Consider the following 19,282-nt stretch of genomic DNA (forward strand, 5'->3'; position numbering starts at 1 on the left):
CAAGAAAAACAAATACCAGGGCCAGAGTTTCTGCAGTGGATGTAGTATTTGCAATTATGTTTTGATGTACTCACTGCTTTTTTGCCCAGCACATTGGCCTCCAGTATGGTGAAATTAAATAAATAAATAAATAAATAAATAAATAAATAAATAAATAAATAAATAAATAAATCTTGTTAAAAAGTATCAAAATGAAGTAACCAAATAAAACAGCTGTATTTAATTCAGTGCCTTCGCGCGTATATAAAAAATAAACACACGAGATGCCAAAAAATAAACGTGAGATTTGTGAGGCACAGAAAAGGGGTGAAAATGCTTACGTATTAGCAGACATATCTCGGAATTTCTCTAGTTTTAGTTTTTTTAGATCGCTTTAAATAAAGTCAGAGTTTCCGTACTTTCCAGAGACGCTTTGTGGAGTAAAAAGGGGCAAAGACCCATCCTTGCCTGTCAATAAAAAAAAAGTTCCAAACATGGCGTTGAATAAAAGGATTATCCTGCTCGCACTCTCTAAGCCCGTAATAAAGGCGAGGACAAGCGGCTTAAAGGTGGCTGCACATTATCTTGACACGGTGTATTACACAAAGTTGGCGACATAATTAAAGGCATATCATGTTTTTTATTTCATTCAAGAACTTGTTCCGAAAACTCTCGCGTACTTTGTTAAAGCGTTCTCAAAAGTGGCTAGCATGTTCAGATAAAGTCATTACTCTGCCCGTTTAGTAACCCATGACCGCCAAATGCATTTCAAGCAAAGCTTTCTAGCTCTACCAGCCAACGGTTCTTTCGTGGCGTGCCGGATAATAAACTCCCAACCCGGCGGAGGTAGTTGCGGGGGGAGCGGGGAGGGGGAAGTTTTACTCACGGAGCACGGGGCACGGCGAATTTACCCAGCGTTCCCCGCGCGCCAGAGCTGCTCACCTCGGCGGTCGCACCGGCGGGACCATTCCTTCGGCTGCGTCATCTGCTTTAGCGACAGTTGTTTCGGGCCTGTTTTGACGCGTCTTCACGTCTATTGTACGCTTCCTTCACGCGGCTTGATTAACTTCTTGGACAGAACCTCCTCGGTAGCCCCGACCCTACGGAATTAAGTGGTCGTACGGCAAATATAGGTTAAGGATTGGTTTGCAGGAAGGGAAAACAAAAAGTAGAGACCACATACGGAGAACTGGCCGCTAGAAAAACGGTACCTTTTGTGCACTGCTTGCCACGAATGGGACTCCGTTTTCTAAATTGGTGAATACCAATGCGGTTGTGTTTTAAGAGGTATTACGAAAAGCGAAGGTGAGCAACTGGTTCTGATAAATAGCGATTATAAAAGTTTCCTCAACTTTCTCGGAATTCTCAAACTTACTAAACTGGCTAGTTTAAATCGATATAAAGGGGAATCACTCAGCTCACATGCCAAATTTTTAAGGTGTCTGCGCTTGTGTCGCGCGGTGGTGTAGCTCCAAGCTGCACATCAGGATGGCTAAGTTCCGCTGTCTCACCCTTCGAAAGACGCTCCTCTCCGTTTTCTTTCTCCCGACTCACGACCGGGCTACAGCGGCGGGGTCCGCCGCTCTAGCCCGGCCATGGCCGACGCTGCTGCTGCTGCGTTCAGGGACGCTGCTCCCGCGATTGCAGGTAAGGGCTGGCAGAATCTCTGGTTTCACTCTTTGCAGAGCCACGTATGTGAATTTGAGGGTGTCCTTTAAAGCTTTGGTTTCCAACCACCTTAACAGCGTAGATTGGAGCCAATTTTTTTCACTAACATCGTATCATTGCGCTCGCTACGATTGGAGCCAGCAATACTTTTATTTCTCTTTCGGGGGAAAAATTATTCGGGGCACTGAAGTCTGCTTCCACGCTGTGCAGGCAAAAATCTTGTAATCATTATCAACGGGTTCTTCGCTTTCGTTTCTGTGTCTTTTGGTCCGAAATACTTTACTACAGTTACTACTACTTTATACAGTTTCCTTTACTACTACACTGTGTTTGCAACTCTTCGTGCTCGTTTCTTCATCTTTCTGCGAGATTTAATTCGACAAACAGACTTGTAACACAGGCCTTGCCTTCCTTAACACAGGCATTAGCTTGTTGCACTCACGCGCTCTCACGTTCACGCGTAACGCGGTACGCACTATTTTAACTGCTGTTTTACCGCAGCCAACTTTCGGATGTAGGTCACTCGGTGGTAGCGCACCCGGGTGCTACTCTCAGAGGTGGGTGCACTCACTGATGAGTCCACTCACTCAGACTCATCTGGACTCAAACTCAAGCCTGAGTTTGAATTTGAGTGAGCGTGAGGCTAGTGTGGCATGGTGAGTTCGAGCTTGAGTGAGTTTGAGCTGAGTGAGCCCGAGTGAGTGAGCCCGACTGAGTTTGATTGAGTACACCTGAGACCGAGTGAGGACTGAGTCCATTCTGAGTTCTGAGTTAATTTTGAGCTTTGAGTACAGTTGAGTTCTGAGTTCATTTCGAGTTTTGAGTCAAGTTTGAGTTGTGAGTCCATTTTGAGTTTGAGTCCATTTTGAGTTCTTAGTACATTCTGAGTTTTGAGCCCGTTTTGAGTTATGAATACATTTTGAGTTCTGAGTACATAGGGAGTTTTGAATCTATTTTGAGTTTTGCGACCACTTAGAGTTTTAGTTCATTTTGAGGTTTGAGTCTATTTTCAGTTTTGAGTACATTTTGAGTTCTGAGTACATTTTGAGTTTTGAGTCCATTTTGAGTTTGCGTACATTTGGAGTTTTGAGTACATTTTGAGTTCTCAGTATATTTTGAGTTATGAGTACATTTGGAGTTTGAGTGCATTTTGAGTTTGAGTACATTTTGAGTTTTGAGTACATTTTGCGTTTGAGTTCATTTGAGTTCAGAGTACATTTTGAGCTCAGAGTAGGTTTGGAGTTTCACTGCGTTTTGAGTTCTGAGTACATTTTGAGCTTTGAGTACACTTTGAGTTTGAGTTCATTTAAGTTCTGCGTTAATTTTGATTTTTGAGCCCGAGTGAGTTCTGAGTTTTGCGCTGACTGTGAATTTGAGTTTGAGTGAGCGCAGATGTGCTGCTCAGCAATTGGTCTGTTTTGAATGCGCGGTGATTCCAAACAAATTTGTAAATCAGTTTGAGTGAGCCCCGCCAACTTTGCCGAGGTATGGCTGCTCTGCACACCCGGGTTCAAATACACGTACTCAAATGTTTTTTTTTTTAATTCTTTACAGCTGCGCTAATTTTCTGTGGTAGACAACAACAACGACGGGTTTTCGCAGAATGGGGCGCTGAAGGCTTTCGCCTTGAAAAACAGCAAAACAAATGAGGGCACACTGGCTTCACACCCCGTTCCGCTGTGCTTGCCACCTTCAAAGCAAGCAGCGTCAGCACAGGGCGAGGGCGGGAGGTAATCAGTCGCCGTCAGGCCGTGCGGAGTGTGACATTCGTGTTCGATTGCGGCATTCCCATAAAATTCCAGGCCACAGCTTCGCTAGCTTTAGTCTCCCCCGTTCGCACTCGCGCAGTCTTCTAGAAAGGCGGCAGTAAGAAGAGCAGGGGCATGAAGAGGGAAACGAGAGCGAGGTACCTCGGAGACAGCCTTTTCGGGTTCGCTTCATTTAACCGGCGTCATCTTCGTCCCCCTTACAAATAGGCCTCCGTGTGGCCTAGCGGCGGACGCGGAGGTCGGCAACGTAGCGGTGAAAAGACGTGTAAGTATTTGTAAACGTACGAGAAATAGGGCTTATAAAAAGAAGCGCTGCATCATTAACCCTGAATGCGGTGTCAGCGCTGTCCGATCAATAGCGACACCAGCCGCTGCCGTCGACTGTACACGCTTCTCCACAGCGGGGAGCTACTCCCCATGTTCCTTTTTTCCGCCTCCCTAATGCGGTCTCGCTCCAGGCTCGGACCGTTATCTCTCGTCCAGACACGGCTACCCATCCGGGCTTCGGGTTCCGCCTCTTCTTTACTCTTTTTCACCGCCCCCATTTTTTATCCTTCCTGTCTCGTGCTCACCTAATCTCTTCCCTGGTATGTTGGTTTTGTTTTCTAGTTGGAAGTTTCCCTGTCCCTTTAAAGACAGCTAATACACCATCATTGTGCCTTTATTTTCATCTCTTTATCTTTCCTTGTGATGTTTTCATGGTGTATCAAATTGACTCTGCCGTTATGGACGAAGCTTGGCAATCCGGGACAACGTTAAAGACTGGAGCTATAATCTTACTTTCTCTTTTCTTTCGGAAGATAAGGACGTTCGTATTTGAGGAGCAGAGCCCCTGGGAAAAAGAAGGTCTTCTGTTTGTCGGATATCGAAAATCTGAAGGAAGCGCAGCTTTTTTGCAGGCTCGTGTGTTATGTTTATTTGGCGAATTTAGGCAGATATTTTTTTTTCACACCGGAGCAAACAAAAACCAAGATGCGCGAAAGGACGAACTTAACGAAGCGTGTCTTTGCGTAATATGAAACGCAAATCCAGTTAGCTCAACTTATACGTCGAGAGAAAATTGTGTAGCAAGTATTGGTATTAGCACTGTGCCGTCACTTTACCAGAAATTATCGATTTAGAAGTAAAAATGGCCTCGCGATCAAAGACACATTTAGCAGGCCAACGGCACCGATTATCATTTCAATGCGCAACACGAAAAATGACAAAGAACTCAATCATATTCTTGAAGAGATTGAATAATGTAGTTATACAGACAGACTCCTTTTTCAAAACTCTTCCCCTAATATTTGTGACGCTGAAGTATTTAGAGGGGTTATTACCAACTTCAAAAAATAAAAACAACAACCTCTGATTTTATTTCCTACTTTGGAATTTCGGCGACGTCCGAGAAGAAACACTCGCAATGAGCTCGTAAATCTTCTATGTGGGAAAACTTCGAAAATACACGTTCAGCGTTTTTTAATATCTTTCTGAAGAAACTTCCGAACTGCCGAACGCGATCCACACACACTTGATCGATCCGAAATGTTAAGATGCGTTGTTATTTTTAACTTGAGGGCTGTCCTTTCCTCAAGAGAGTATAGGCCTCAGAGGGGCTCAAAAAGCGATCTGTAAAGATATTCCGTGCCCACTTTTTCTCGCACGGAAATGATAAAAATTCTTCCGGCTACTGCATTTCGAGTTTTGCTGCGACTCTCAATCCTGCATCGTTGGAAACGGAAGAGCACTTGAAGTGAAGACATTTTATGCAGATTTTGCGCTCCTGCGTGAAAAACACAAACACAAGGATATAGAAGATTTATCCTAACAATGAAGACTTGAAAATGCTTTGCAAGAAGAAGCTCATTCATAGATATCTCTAGTACCCATAGGGAAAAAATACAGGTAGAAACAACTACTAAAGATATACCTAGCACTTCTTAAAATGGGGTGTAAAAGAAGTAAAATTTTTCATGCTAATAGCGAGCAGCGAAATAAACTTTGAACTGAAATGGAACAACTTTGAAAACAACGAAGCGAAAAAACAAACAGGAATAGCGAAACGACACTTCATACTCAAAATCACTTAGATGAAAAATAGCAACTCGCACAAGGGATCCCAGCGGAAGACATGAAAGGAGCCGCCTCGATATTGAACATATTTTCTGGGGCTTACATTTGTCTTGCTGGACGCGCCTGGGTTTCGCAGAACGCACACGCAGTTGACCAGCGCAAGAACCAAATGGTGTTCGACCGAAAGCAAAAGTTGCACTCACTTCTGTCTTGTTCCTTTTTTGTTGTTTGTTTTACGTCAAAAGAAGTGATTCTTTGCCGAGGATAGGCCGTTTTGAGGACAACTCTTATGCCCAGTCTAAGTTGGATCCCGACGTCGGTTTGGCTGAAGCTTACACCTTGATGTGCGCACTCCAAAGTGGACTCGGGTGTAAAGGATCCCGCAGCATGGCCTCAAAAATGCGGCCGTTTCGATACTAACGCCGCTCATTTCCGATTTAACCAAGTCATCCTGTGCTTTTTTTGTTGTCTGGTATTTTTGTGCCAAGCAATTTCCTAAGTTGACTACAGCCTACCATCAGGAAATAGACGTTTTACCTAACGGCTAACCTAGCGTTCTTGTCAACGTGCTTCTACCGATATCTGGGATGCTGCTTTGCCATTCCCCTCCGTCGACAACAATGCCTCTCACCACATGAAATGGCTGGTTCCTGTCACTTCAGCATTCTGCAGGATCTCCTACTTGCCCTTGGCTACATTCATCTCGCTCACCACATCTTCCACTGACATACGCGCCAAATAGCCTCAGTTGGAATACTTTGACGGACGCGCATCGCGGCAAGCTAGCACAGCATCCAAGTATCGCATCCACGTCTGCCGGTGCACGGACTTTCGCTGCACCTTCCGCGTCAATCCTGCCGCTTACGTGACGCGCAAGCGGCAGAAGCTGTACGTTCGTGGATCTTCATCCGCATCAACGTAACCGCGGCCAGTGACGCCTTCACCGTGGTTGGTCGGGCTCGTGAGTTCGCTCGAACATGCCTACCATTGCCCCAGGCTTGCCAAAAGTCGCTTGTTGATTGACACCATTTCAATGCCTAATTGCTTGCACGCACGTGGGTTCTGATGCGTCATGCGCACCTCTACAGAGTTCCTTTACCCTCACAATGGACTCTGCCGTGTGTTGCGCTAACTCCCGGAGGTTGCCCTCGAAATCACACCGCATCCGCTTTCGACCCATCGCGAACATTGTTCCCGTAGCCTAGCTTAAGCCGTACTGCACTGAGCTTCCTCCGTTTCTTAAAGAGCCCACGAGACGACGGCTTGGCATTGAGGGAAGGAGGAGGGGAAGAGGTCGTGTCACGCGACGATTGTGCGAACCGCGAGTACATGAAAGATGACAAAGGCTAAAGTTCCGTGGGATGTTTGGACGAAGATTACAAACGTTTTGGCTACCCCCTTACCCCCTGCATGCCCTCTCCTTTTTGAACTATGCCATGTTATTAAGTTATGGGCTGTTTCCACCTTCATTTTATTACGAGCTAGAACGGAATTTCGAAAGAAGTCAACTATTTGTTATGGTAACGTAGCCCCATTTCATATTGGCTCAGTAAGTGCGTATTTTCAGATGAAAAAAAAAAATCGTTGCGTTGATATCCATACTTATAACCACTTGACGGCAATGCGTGTGATGCAGAATTTACAAAGACAAAAAATGACTTTGTATGCTGATAACGTCACGCGTTTTTGCATAGGGCGAAACAAATTGCGCATTGCCGCGCGCGTTGGCACAGCAAAACAAAAAATGGCGATGGTGGCCTGGAGGCGAGAATTCGCAATGCTGGCTGTTGATTGTCCAGAGCCAGGGAAACAGAGCGCGGACGCGCGATTCCCGACCCGATGTATAGCGGGTGTGCGGACGACGAGATAGCCGCCCGTTCTAATGACCCGATCCGCGCTTGAGGGTTCGCGGCGTCCTGCGTGCTGTAGATAAGGGAATTAGCGCACGCTGAAGGAGAAAATAATGGCGTTTTTTTTTTTTTTTTCAAGTACCACATTTTAAAATATACCTTGCAACGAGAGAGGCAGTTATTTTGAAGAGGTGAAATATTACTATTTTATTCTACCTCCCGTTTTTCTAACAGAGGAGGAAAGATACTAATTTTGCACTTAACAGTAACAAGTACAAAGGGTAAAATATATTGCTAACTTTCGCTTTTTATATAGCTAGAAAAACAGGGGCTGGAAAGACGGCCTCACAGTGCATACTTAGTGGCCTAGTAGTGGCCATGAAGAGGGTCACTTTGTACTACTTTAATTTCGTGGCATGCCAAAACAAAGGCATTTACACGAGTTCCTCGACTATTGCTTCAAACAGCACAAGCTAAATTAATTGGCATCTCAAAATTGTTTCTTATGGGCCATGTTGCAACTACAGTACCAGTGAAGCAAGAATGCACCCGCCGCATTGGTTCAGTGGCTAAGGTGTTGTGCGGCTGAGGCCAACGACACGGGTGCGATTTCCGGCCACTGCGGCCGCTTTTCAGACGGAGGCGTAACTGAGCAAGAGCGCCCGTGTATTCAGCTTTCAGCGCATGTTAAAGATCCCCAGGTGGTCAAAATTAATCCGAAGCCCTCCACTACGGAGCCTCACAGCCAAGGTGTAGCTACGACGTGTGAATCCTCGTCATTAAAAATAATTAACAAGAATTGCGATGTCAACTCAAGTTGAACTGTGTTTGAAACGAAATATAAAGTTCTGGTAACAAATATTCTTACGCGACGCAGCTGGTCAAAACCCAAATTTTCCTTTCCCAATTTGTAAATGCGAATACAACATAGTGCTTGCGTGTATCATCAAAGTGAAAGCTCTACTCAGCGTAATCGCCAAGTGCTGGATGCAACAAAGCACCTCCAAGATTTATGGTGGAGTAGGGGGCGTAAGAGTCTGCGGTAGGATATCGCAAGCAGGGCGGTGATCGTCTCCTATTTCCTTTCAACGTTATTGTCAATGTAACGTGTGTTGCCATTTGCCATCATTTTTAGGCACTTTGGGAAATGAATCAATTTTTACCCCCCGTGATGTTCCTCGCCCGTGGCGATCATCATAGGCTGTTCTTTTTTTATATATGATCTTCAATGTCGGCGTAAGTGCACCGAACAAATCGTGTAAAACAGAGAAGGGCAGAACGGATCGTAAGTGTGGGTATTTGTTCGGTTTAATTCATGTGTCTTTTATGACAAGTCGTAGAAACATGCTGCGAGGTTAACCTAAAATCCTGCCTCCACCTCCCCCGTTCCCCGATGACCGAATGAATAATACGAAAGCCGTGTTGTATGTAGAATTAGCCGGTGAGACTTCCTTGTGCAAATAACGATTGATGCCCATTTTTTTAGGTTGACTTCCCTTCCCTCGCGTTCCCAGGCGAGGGAAGGGAACGCAACTACTGTGGAAAATCTCTTTGAAGATTCGACACGCTGAGCATAATTGGAAACTATGCTCACCATGCCGAGATCGGAATTGGTCTGCAAAAGGCTGCACACTTGACCAATTCCTATCTGCACCAAAATCTGATGGAGATGTCTACCAGCATATGGGGAGTGTTTGCGTTTCCACGGAAACCTATACAGGAATATCATTTGTCAATTAATGGCGCAAGGGTCTTTAATGTGAACCGTCCCACGTTTCTTGACGGGGTTGTCGATAGAGACCTTTCTTGGAGCCCCCACGTACATTGTGAAGAAGAAGCTGTCTGCAGTAAACCATATTCTCCAGTTCATTGGCAACAAAACGTAAGGAACACCTATGAAATCAATGTTGCAGCTGCATAATACACTATTCTTGGGCTCCCTACGGCACATCCTTCCAGTACTTTCAGGCACATTTCGCACAAATATTCAGGAACTGTAAGGAATGCAAGCGCAGACCCTTCGGACTAGCCTTGGCATACCACGGTGCACGTCAACAGCTACAACCATTACTGTGGCTAGTGATCACCCTTTGTTCACCTACGGGACAATGGATACACTCAGGGAGCATTTTAGGCACTTTAACAGACTGCCTGATCATCAATTTGCGAATATTACATCGGAACGCCGCCATACATCTTTTGCAAAGGTTGTAGCTGCCCACATCACTAGCATGCCATCCAACTATACGCCTGCGACGAGGCCACTGCTCCCACTTTGGTGTACGATACAGCCTTGAGCATGCCTTACTATCCCATGCTTAACAAAGAAGCGAGACTGTCCAGCGCTAGCACTGCAGCATTTAACTCTCTTTTATGTACACGAGAGATAGTGAACGCACCCATATTTACCGCGATGGCTCGGTAACACCTAACATCCCGGTAACATCTAATTCTGCAGGCGCCATGGCCATGCCACAATTTTCAATGTGCACAGAATTCAAGATAGTTGATCCCACCCCTTCCACGGCTATAGAACTTACCGCCATCCGTTGCGCCCTTAAAGCCTATTGAAGATAGGCGATCTTCCGCGACTCCAAGCCTGCGCTCCAATGGCTCCAGTCAGCCGTGTGCCGCGGACCTCATGAACCACTGCTGGCCCAGATAAGACTATTGTATGACCGTACTGCCCAAGCGGGTCATGACATCGTCTTCCAGTGGCTACCCAGTCACTGCGGCATTGTTGACAATGAAAGTGTGTACCCGGCCGCCCGCTTGGCATAGCAAAGTAAGAAGACCATGTCCATTCCATTATTCAGGAAGGACGCCGCTAAGACTCTCCGCAAACTTGCCCGGGTGAATACACTAGCCAAATGGACTGCCCAAGAGTTCACGAGCTCTCGTATTTACGCCCTGGACCCGCCCCTTCAGCGTCCTTTTCCATTAGACTTCCCACGGGCTAATGCAACCGTTCTTTGCCGTCTCTGGCTTGGAGTCGCTTTCATAAATGCTTACTCCTATTTGTTCGGAATGCAGAGAGTGAGGCGTATGAAGTATATGACACACCGGTGACCATACGCCATGCTCTATGCGAGTGCACGTTTATCATCTACAAGAAAGCAACAATTTCACGGAACCTGGATTCTCCGCGGACGTTCTCTGAGGAGAAAATCCTAAACCACTGGCCTTCTCCGTCATCTATATATATATACGTGCAAGGCGACAAAAGCGCTCCTGTGCCTCCTAAAAGCAACAAACTTGCACAGAATACTGCAGCACAAAAGACTACTCTCTATGAAGTCGCTGAACTCTATCGTCTATAGTGTCGTAACCCTGGGTACACCTGTTTCCGCTCTATGCTTGCCTTCCCCTTCTTTTCCTATTTTCATATTTTTTCCCAATGTTCCCCTTTCCCACGTGCAGGATAGCAAACTAAGACACAGCCTGGTTGACATTTCTACCGTTTTTTAAACTTTAATTCCTTCCTTTCTTTTCTCTAAAGCTAAAATCCCAAGACTACATTCACATAATGATGGTGCTCCAAAGCGATGCGTTTATCCTACTTTGCGATTACAAAGGCCCGGTTGAAATTCGCCATAAGGTTTTGTAACTGCACGCTAACGAAAATCTGCGATCACGCGCACTGCGGTTAAGGAAAATTTCCCTGCAATGCTTCCGTGTTTGGGTCAGTGGAAATTTGGGCCTCAGGGGTGACCAATGTAGAAACAAAATAGGTAAACTACTGCCATCTACTTGAATTGCTTACTGGATCAACACAGCCAAATACACAAACAAAAATTGCGCGGCTTTGAGTTATTATCGCCACTTACTTTGTTCGTAAGCGTAATAAATTGTTTAAAAAGGGACCGAACCGACGCCATTCCGATTCTGAAAACGAAAGAACTGACACCACAAATGTCGTCGTATGCAGCATACGAGGTGCGATTTTCACCTTTCTTTAAGTGGGTCTAACCGATCTCCAACTCTAACCATCTGGCTTGTGTGAACAAACCTGACGATAGAACTGGTGGCTTGGCACAGTCCTGGAACAAGAGGGAAGCATGCGTGGCACCTTGGCTACGCTACAGTTGGTTCTGTCCCTGTCGAGATGTTTCGGGCACGCTGTTGGCAACAATGGCTTACAGGATGTATGGTCCATATGGCCATCTGTGAGTACAGCGCTTAATTATTATATGTCTTTGAGTTAGGCGTAATTACGTGCTAAACTGTTCACTCTGATCCCTATGTTCTATGCTCTCTAGGAAGAATAGTGCAAGAAAAGAACCGAGAAATGCCCGCACCGTTTCTTTTTTCTTCTTTCGCAGCCACGCTCTTCGGCCCTTCATTACCTCATCACTCGGGTACACGGAAACTGGTCAAGAGACCGAAACACGCAATGGTAGCGAGCTCGGAGAGCGCAGCCTTACTCCCTTCCCCTCCTGCTGCTCTAAGCCACGCATTGGCGCGCCCCTCGGCCCCTAACAGCGGCCATCGGCTAAGGAGTTCCCTGTTTTACGTAGGCCATCACCGCCACGTCAAGGTTTCCGGCTGCAAGACAGGCTTCCGCTTCGCGAACGTGGCTGACCGGAGCGGTCGCCATGGTGACCGCGCATCGCCACCGCTACTCGGACAAGTTTCTTGGCCAACGACTCCTTGAGAACAAGGCCTGGTAGCTACACATTCATGACTCCTCTCCTTCGTCCAGCTGTCGTATGCCGCCCACGCACGTACACGCTTGCTCACTCGTGTTTCTGTGCAATCAACATATTCGGGGGTAGCGTGTTCCACTCAGACCTAGGGCTGCCAGGCACGCGTATATTGATGGTGCTGCAGCAGCTCCTTCGGTCAGGTCAGAAGGGGAAGATCAACGTGAGATGCTTCACCTGCTGCTTGGAATTGAGTTGCCACGTCACCCCCTCTTCTCGGCGGCTGGTATCGGCCGAACTCACTTAGGCACTTACGGAACTGCTCGAAGACGTCGTACAGTCGATTCCGGGAGTCAGGCCTAATCACACGAGAGTTGGCCCGGTTCACCAAAGCTTTTTGTTATTTAAGTTTTTCCTTGTCGAAAAAAAAATGAAACCAGAGTGACTAAAGGAATTCGGAGGAAAAGGGAAATTTCGCTCTGATCTTTGGAGGAGCTTAGCCTCAGCTATATAGGGAGTGCCTAATGTGGCCGGCGGAACGATAATGGGCGCTCCTTAATGTTTCGCATGTGTACACGTGCGAGTGAATAAATGAGATGAGAGGGTATCCGTTCGAGGCTGTTATTCCCCGAAAGGTAGTTAGCCGCCTGTAGTGAACTCGGAAATAGCACCATCCCTTTCTCAAATACAGTGATGTCCATCACCTGCACATAAACGCCGGCGGTATTCAAGACTGCCCCGAATTCTCGACTACTTTTCAAACTATAGCCTAAAGACGTAGGCTATATTTCCAACACACATACACGCGCACGCACGCCCGCACACACACACACACACACACACACATATATATCGGACCATAGAAATGGTTTGGAAGAAGACAGCAGTTTATGTAGAGGGGAAGCGATTGAAGCGAAGTTTCGGATGAAGCGGCGGAAGTAGAAGGCCAATCCTAAGAAGCTGCGAAGTTCTTTTTGACGGTTTGGGCGAGAAAATTTTAGTACGGCATTGATTTTTTCAGGGTCGGGCCGGATTCCTTCTTTGCTCACCAGGTGACCTAATACCTTGATTGACTTGCTTCCAAAGTGGCATTTCTTTGTGTTAAGGGTCAGGCCGGCGTTTGAAAGGCAAGTTAACACTTCGTTAAGCCGACGGAGATGTTCGGGAAAAGTAGAAGTAAATACGACTATGTCATCAAAGTAACATAGGCACGTCTTCCACTTTAAGCCGCGTAAAACCGTATGGATCATGCGTTAAAATGTGGCCGGAGCGTTACACAACCCGAATTTCATTACGTTAAATTCGTGAAGACCATCAGGCGTGGGGAACACTGTTTTTTATTTGTCTTGCTCGTGCATGGGAATTTGCCGGTATCCCGATCTCAAATCCAGACTAAAGAAGTATTCGGCTCCTTGCAAGGTGTCCAAAGCATCATCAATTCTAGGCAGCGGATAGACATATTTCCGAGTTATGTTGTTAAGCGCCCGGTAATCCACACAAAATCGTACAGATCCGTCCTTCTTCTGGACTAGAAGAACGGGCGATGACCAGGAGCTGGTTGAATGGCGAACTATGTTTTTCTTCAGCATGTCGTCGACATGTTCCTGAATGATTTGACGCTCCTTCAGTGAGACGTGATACGGGCGACGTCGAATGATACACGAGCCATCTGTGTCGATTCGGTGGGTGGCTGCGGAGGTCTGCCGTAAGAATGTAGAAGAAGAATGAAATAAAATTTCGTGATTCCCCAGAAGAGCCAATAGCATTTCCTGTTGCTCTGGGTCGAGATCCGAACTGATTGTTGCACTAATGGGAAAGGATGAAGGCTTAGTGCTCACCGAATGATCGTCCGACGTAAGAGATCCCAATGAGACGACATTCACTGCATCGTCGCGCGGAGCACAAGCAACGGTCGTCCCTCGGGGCAAGAAAACCGTTCCGGCTGTAGTATCCGCTGCGGCCAGAAGAGCAGTTCCCGCAGAAAAACAGACGAGGCAGGGGGATATAACTTCGCCATGAAGGGGGAGTTTTCCGGTCGGAGCAATGAGTACATCACCGTCGAGAATTTTGTCCGAATTAACCGAGAGTATAGTTTCTTGAACAGGGAGAAGAGTGAAGTCGCAGGACGCCACCAATCGCAGGTCTGCAGTACCCGAAACACTGGCCAGGTCTGTATCAGCCATATGGATCATCGGTTCACCACAAGAAATCACAGCGGACGCCGATTTAAGAAAATCCCAGCCTAATATCATCTGGTGAACGCATGATGCCAGTACAGCGAACTGAATGCGGTGTCGAATGCCGTCGATAAAAACACGAGCTGTGCACAGGCCAGATGGTTGAATAGTAGCGGAGTTCGCACCTCGTAGAGCCGGGCCAGAATAGGGAGTTTTTACTTTTCGCAGTCGAGAACATAAACTTTCGTCAATTATTGAAATGCTCGCACCAGTGTCCACAAGAGCTTCAACACTAATTCCTTCAACTAAAACTGATAACGTGTTCGACGGTCGATGAGGAGGACTTCCAGAATTCCGAAGTGACGCAGTTTCGCCCCCAGAAACTGCCGCCCCTAGTTTTCCGTGTTCTGGGAGGCAGGACGAAGCGGCGAGGTAGATCGGCGGCGGAAGGGCGTTGGGGAAGATCGCCTCGGCGGGCGGGAGCTACGGTGCTGGTCCTGGTAGTCTGCGGGTGACTGCGAACGTTGTGCGTACGAGAACCTTTGCGAATAGTGGCCGTAAGACGGTTGACTCCTGCTTTGTGGAACGGGGGAGTACGCCAGCCTTTCATCTTGTTGGCGTCTTCGACAGAAACGAGAGATATGCCACCGGATGCCACAACAGAAGCAGGTTGGGCGGGACGGACGCCAAGCAGGGTAGTATATGCGAACGGAGGAGGACCTGGCAGGACCTGAACGGGACCAGCAGGCGGCGCTGGGTGAGGATGCACATGGTCGGACCGGGTGAGCATGGGCGGTCGAGGGACAGGGGTAGACACAGGTGCCAAAGGCGAACATACCGATTCGGAGAGAGGTTTCGAAATCGGGGCATTGAAAGCATAAGGCAGCGAAGACACTGCAGCCTGAGTTGAGCCGGGATGAATGTCTGTTGCTGACGGGGAGGCCGGCATAAGGTAGGCCAGCTCTTGTTTGATTATCTCGCGCAGATCCGGAGGAGATGTCTCGCGTCGTGATTCTGAAAAGCCGAGCGGTGTATGCGCTCCCAGTTCCTCGCGGATAATCGATCTTGTCATGGAGCGCAAGTCCGCTTCGTCCATGCAAGCGCGGGTGTCCCACTGGGTTGGCTGCACACGGAGGGACTGCAAATCGTCGAGGCGCTGACACATCGTTACGACCTGGTTAACGCTAGTGGGTTTCTGTGCGACCAGCGCGTTAAATGCGAAGGGAGAAATTCCTTTCAGGACATGATGCACTCGGCTGTCTTCCGCCATGTCTTTGTTGGCACGATGGCATAATGCGAGAACGTCCTCAATGTAGGATGTGTACGACTCACCAGGTCTTTGTATGCGCTCGTCCAATTTCTTTTTGGCGGCTTCCATACGCGTAGACGACGTGCCGAAGAATAGGCGCAGCTCGGAAGTAAATCGCTGCCAGTCAGTGAACTCGCGCTCGTGGTTGTATAACCACGTCTTCGCTACTTTTCTGAGGGAAAGGGAGACGTTACGGAGCTTGAAGGCATCGTACCACCGATTGAAGGAGCTGATTCGGTTGTATTCATCCAGCCAATCCTCGACGTCATCGCCGGGAAGCCCAGTGAAGAAGGGAGGGTCCCGCTCGCGGCTGGTTACGAAGCACGGTGGAACGGCAGAACCCGCCGCGCTGACTGGTTCAGCTGTCATCGGCATGGCCTCTTGAGGTAGGCGACGACCTGAACGGAGCTCCAGGGGGAACTCGGGGGTCGAGGTACGAAGGATCAGACCGCTTTACCTCCACCACATGTGAGGCACAGGCCAGGAGTCGTCGGGCACCGGTTTATTAAACTAACCCCGAAGAGAGCGACAGGCTAGGGAGCTCAGGCCGAGCGCAGAGATTCCAGAACACACCGATGATGATAGCGTGGACGACGATGTGCGCGGCGAGTGAGGCTGGTGGCACATAGCATCTGGCGCATAGCCACTGAGGAGAATGTCCACATACGGCTGCTAATGTCTGCCTCAGTCATAGCTTACAATGTATATATATATATATATATATATATATATATATATATATATATATATATATATATATATATATATATATATATATATATATATATATATACATATATATATATATATATATATATATATATATATATATATATATATATATACATATATATATATATATATATATATATATATATATATATATATATATATATATATATATATATATATATACTATAGGGTTTGGAAATGAGGGGCTCGTTAGGAAATACAGAAAGAAATGCCGGCAGTTCAACGCCAAAGAAGGCATAGGGTAATGGTTAGACTATTTTTTACCGTTAGTGACTTTACATTATTTTTTTCATTAATTACGTGAGAAAGAAAGAACGTCACTAACGGTAAAAAAATTGGCCGCGTATCTGCTCCTTTTGTTGCAAATGCCGTCAAAAGACGATAGTCTTTATCGGCTTTTGCGAAGTAAATGCCTCCCTTCGCTTTCCCTCTCACCTCTCATGTTGTTCCTCTTGCGTCACGCTCCTGCCAAGGTAAATACGCCAAATGTTTGCTTAAATCATTTTAAATTTCCCGCGTTCCACTGCTCTAAACCGGGTGTCTCGATGCGAACGCTGCCGTACGGTGAAGACGGGCGTTAATCGAGGCGCCCTACTTCAACCTTTATAGAACCGCGTTTCACTACTCCACGTGCGTTGCAACTTGCAAGCAGAACGTGAAACCTATAGTGGAACCTTGCGTAACTGTTGCCGGTTGATTTCTTAAAATGGTGCCAGAAGCTGTAGTGGCGTGGGCGACAGCAGGCGACGGCGGAGTGAATTCTTTTTCTGGAGTTGATGAAGTATTTAATTTTGCAAAAGTCAAGCATGTTTGATTTTTTATAAAGGAACACTGCAAATATCACTTCTGAATTGATTTGTTGTCTCATATTTTCGTAATGTCTTGTTCTTCTTCAACAATGTTGACAAGTATGAACATTACACCGGACATAGACGGGTAGATTTAGCTGTGACTATATAAGACTATTGCGCAGGCATTGTTTTGCTTTGGCCGGGTGGCTGAATTGAGTCACAAACAGACAGACGGACAGACAGACAGACAGACAGACAGACAGACATACAGACGGACCAAAATTTCTGGGTTTAAGTAGCCCAAGAAAGACTATCGTCTTTAAAAATAGTCTAACCATTCCCCTATGCCTTCTCTGGCGTTGAACTGCCGGCATTTCTTTCTGTATCTCTCTCTCTCTCTCTCTCTCTATATATATATATATATATATATATATATATATATATATATATATATATATATATATATATATATATATATATATATATGTGTGTGTGTGTGTGTGTGTGTGTGTGTTAGGGTGTCGAACCGGAACCGAACCGAACCGAAAACCGGAATTGAACCGTAAAAACAAGTAACGCTTACCGGTTCATGCCGAAACTGTTCGACCCTCCGTTAGTGATATTGCATAGTCAATGCAATTCAGGCCTTTTTTTCTTCCCCGTACCATCAGCCTCGTGCCCGCTCATGCACTTTCCCCTCCAGACAACTGAACACTATCACGCTCTATGTAACAACAGGGGAAATGAATGAGCACCAATGTAGCAATGGTCTGTTGCTGCTGGAAGCGCGAGAGTAGTGCAAGCTGACCAAACGAAATGTCATTCTCGGCAGCTTGCAGGGGATATAAAATGTCTTTGCCTTTCCCTAGCTGCGACTTTATTGGAGCAATCAGGCTGCAGGAGTGCTCCACTGCGCAGCAACGAAAGCCCACAGCCGATTTGTGCAACATTTTTTGCATTTCATGATTTGTTTAAAAGGTCCGACACCTGCAAATTGTTAATACTTAACTAGTGTGAACGCAGGAGCTGCTCAGTGGCTAAGCTGTTTGCTGCTGACCACAAGTGGCCTCGATCTCCCTTCCCCACGACCGTTTTTCTGAAGTGATGGAAATCGAGAACGTCCGTTTATCAAGAATTGATCAACGTTTAATATCACCAGCTGGTTAAAATACGTCTGCTGGCCTGCAACATAAGCTGCGCCTCGGAGCAGAGATACAGAACGGGGCATCAAATGCGCCAGTTTTTTTTAATGTGTTTACACGGAATACAACAAAAAAGAAAAGGCGGATCACGTTGTTTTAAAATATTACGCAAAAAGTAAGTAAAACCAAATAAGTAAGGAAAAGCACCAAAACGTGGATATTGCTCTATACTTTTCTTTGCCCTGCCTTTCACAACCAAACGTGTCATCAATGCGAAGAAAGTGAGTTACGTGGTCAGTTTTTGAGGACAGTACAGTGGACGAGTTCCGTTTTTTACAGATACAAATAACAACAGATGTGTTAAGTAAAACTATTAAAGTGCACATTTAATCCCTCGGCAAGAAACTGCAGCCCTCGGCCTTGTCTTGGAAGCAGAAACAGTAATAACGCAGATGACACGTGCAGAAAGGCAGGCCGGTACCTCACGCTGTCCATTCGCCCAGCGATCATCTTTTCTGCTTGTTCTGCAGTTTTGACTCTTTCAGATCTGCTTTTTTTTTTCGAAGATGCATTTGTACTGACTGCCCAACTCGCTACATTACTTCTACTGCTACTCGTTCCTGCGGAGAGTACTGCTGTGGACGAATTAAAGAGCGTCTACCCAAAAAAGTCTCATCTCATGCTCCGCGCGTCATTTTTCCCTTTCATTTTATAACAGCATAATCTGTTATAAGATTCCGCAGTGTAGCACACGGAACGATGGCCGGGTGTCAGGCGGTACGATGACATACTGATTGTAATGCGCACATCCGGTATAGCTATCGACAAAGTAATTGCAGTGGTCAGTGCAATAATGCAGTGACTGAGTGTTAACTAAAGCTTATTTTTAACAAAAGTGTGGCTAACACATTCTATAAAGTGACAGTAACAAATTATTCAGGATGACCAAATAATCTAATTCACTGGGAGCATTTATGTGCCTGTTGTAGGATTTTTCTGTTTTGTTACAAATATAAAAAAATGTGCGCCATTGGTATTAAGCTCTGGTATTTGAACGAGCCAGTACGCAGGCCTAAATTTAAGGCTTCCAGATTAGCGTGATGGGCGATTCCATAGAGATGATTGCGATTTCAACAAAAAAGGAGA

The sequence above is a fragment of the Haemaphysalis longicornis genome, unplaced genomic scaffold (genome assembly GCF_048455015.1).
Source record: "Haemaphysalis longicornis isolate Haplotype H1 unplaced genomic scaffold, Haemaphysalis longicornis Haplotype H1 scaffold_3, whole genome shotgun sequence".
NCBI classification, from domain to species: domain Eukaryota; kingdom Metazoa; phylum Arthropoda; class Arachnida; order Ixodida; family Ixodidae; genus Haemaphysalis; species Haemaphysalis longicornis.